Genomic DNA, 2,500 nt, shown 5'->3' with positions numbered 1-2,500 from the left:
AGTGCACACGGAAGGTACAGTGAAACTGCGAATGGCTCATTAAATCAGTTATGGTTCCTTTGATCGCTCCACACGTTACTCGGATAACTGTGGTAATTCCAGAGCTAATACATGCAAACGAGCGCTGACCGGTCCTCTCTCGGGGGGGCCGGGATGCGTGCATTTATCAGACCCAAAACCCACCCGGGGGGACCCGCGAGGGTTTCCCCCGGCCCTTTGGTGACTCTAGATAACCTCGGGTCGATCGCGCGCCCACCGCGGCGGCGACGTCTCATTCGAATGTCTGCCCTATCAGCTGTCGATGGTAGCATAGGGGGCTACCATGGTGACCACGGGTAACGGGGAATCAGGGTTCGATTCCGGAGAGGGAGCCTGAGAAATGGCTACCACATCCAAGGAAGGCAGCAGGCGCGCAAATTACCCATTACCGACACGGTGAGGTAGTGACGAAAAATAACGATGCAGGTCTCTTTCGAGGCCCTGTAATCGGAATGAACGTATCCTAAACACATGGGTGAGGACCCATTGGAGGGCAAGTCTGGTGCCAGCAGCCGCGGTAATTCCAGCTCCAATAGCGTATATTAAATTTGCTGCAGTTAAAAAGCTCGTAGTTGGACTTCGGGAGTGGGCTGGCGGTCCGCCGCGAGGCGAGCTACCGCCTGTCCCAGACCCTGCCTCCCGGCGCCCCCCGGATGCCCTTGGTTGGGTGTCCGGTCCTCAGGGGTCCGGAGCGTTTACTTTGAAAAAATCAGAGTGTTCAAAGCGGGCACCAAACTCGCCTGAATGCCTGAGCTAGGAATAATGGAATAGGACTCCGGTTCTATTTTGTGGGTTTCCTGAACCAGGGCCATGATTAAGAGGGACGGCCGGGGGCATTCGTATTGCGCCGCTAGAGGTGAAATTCTTGGACCGGCGCAAGACGGACGAAAGCGAAAGCATTTGCCAAGAATGTTTTCATTAATCAAGAACGAAAGTCGGAGGTTCGAAGACGATCAGATACCGTCGTAGTTCCGACCGTAAACTATGCCGACCCGCGATCCGGCGGCGTTATTCCCATGACCCGCCGGGCAGCGTGCGGGGAAACCAGAGTCTTTGGGTTCCGGGGGGAGTATGGTTGCAAAACTGAAACTTAAAGGAATTGACGGAAGGGCACCACCAGGAGTGGAGCCTGCGGCTTAATTTGACTCAACACGGGGAACCTCACCCGGCCCGGACACGGAAAGGATTGACAGACTGATGGCTCTTTCTCGATTCTGTGGGTGGTGGTGCATGGCCGTTCTTAGTTGGTGGAGTGATTTGTCTGGTTAATTCCGATAACGAACGAGATTCCTTCGTGCTAAATAGTTACGCGGCCCCCCGCGGTCGCGGTTAACTTCTTAGAGGGACCAGTGGCGTATAGCCACGCGAGATGGAGCAATAACAGGTCTGTGATGCCCTTAGATGTCCGGGGCTGCACGCGCGCCACAATGGCCGGGCCAGCGTGTGCCTACCCTACGCCGAGAGGCGCGGGTAATCCGCTTAAACCCGTTCGTGACGGGGATTGGGGATTGCAATTATTCCCCATGAACGAGGAATTCCCAGTAAGTGCGGGTCATCAGCTCGCGCTGATTAAGTCCCTGCCCTTTGTACACACCGCCCGTCGCTACTACCGATTGGATGGTTATGTGAGGTCCTCGGATCGGCCACGCCGGGGCTCCTTCGCGGGGCCTTGGTGCTGTGCTGAAAAGTCGATCGAACTTGATCATCTAGAGGAAGTAAAAGTCGTAACAAGGTTTCCGTAGGTGAACCTGCGGAAGGATCATTACCGGGACTTGGGTTGGTAGTGTCTCCCAGTAGGCGCGACTCCCATTTCCACAAACAAAAAATGTTCAAGCCACGGCCCGACGTTGGGAACTACAGGGATTCCCTTCGGCCTTTTAATGACTTGATCGAAAAACGGTGTCCTGAGCAAAAAACGTGTTTTACGGCCAAAGGGAGACGGGTACCTGGCCCCCGAAGTCCGTCTGCGGGGTTTCTTACTCCGGAGGCGGCTCGGCGGCGCGGTTTGATGACCCCGAGTTCGCTTAGGCGTTCCGGGGCGCCCGTACCCGCGGCTGCCGTAAAACATTATTTCAAACCGTCACTTTTTGTGTCTGTTGGTTACATGGCTTCGAAACAAAAACAACCATAAAGAGTACAACTCTTAGCGGTGGATCACTTGGCTCGTGCGTCGATGAAGAACGCAGCCAGCTGCGAGAACTAATGTGAATTGCAGGACACATTGATCATCGACACTTTGAACGCACATTGCGGCCCCGGGTCAATCCCGGGGCCACGCCTGTCTGAGGGTCGCTATTCCAATCTATCGGACCTTTTCGTTCCGTCTCCCTCTTCCCTCCGGGGAAGAGTTAAGAGACGGTTCGAGGGGACCGCGGCTGGAGGTTCGCAGGTGCCCGATCCGAGGCGCCTTCGTCTTCCTAAAAGCAGACTCGGTCAGGTTCCCTTCTCGTTCGGGACTCGA

At 55.5% G+C, this 2,500-nt stretch overlaps 2 non-coding genes across 2 annotated transcripts in view; both read left to right on the top strand.

Annotated features, from left to right (window-relative positions):
- LOC125798741 (18S ribosomal RNA) overlaps positions 1–1,804 on the top strand; it is a 1,864-nt gene extending 60 nt beyond the window's left edge. The window contains exon 1 of the ribosomal RNA XR_007437539.1: positions 1–1,804. This exon is cut by the window's left edge and continues 60 nt beyond it. This is a non-coding gene — a ribosomal RNA (18S ribosomal RNA).
- Positions 1,805–2,177: 373 nt separating this feature from the next.
- Positions 2,178–2,331, top strand: LOC125798751 (5.8S ribosomal RNA). Its single transcript, XR_007437548.1, has one exon. It is a non-coding gene; the product is annotated as a 5.8S ribosomal RNA (ribosomal RNA).
- The last annotated feature ends 169 nt before the right edge of the window (positions 2,332–2,500 follow it).

Source organism: Astyanax mexicanus, unplaced genomic scaffold (assembly GCF_023375975.1).
Source record: "Astyanax mexicanus isolate ESR-SI-001 unplaced genomic scaffold, AstMex3_surface scaffold_83, whole genome shotgun sequence".
NCBI lineage: Eukaryota > Metazoa > Chordata > Actinopteri > Characiformes > Acestrorhamphidae > Astyanax > Astyanax mexicanus.
Note: the sequence above shows the minus strand (reverse complement) of the source record. Positions and strands in the feature narration are given on the sequence as shown.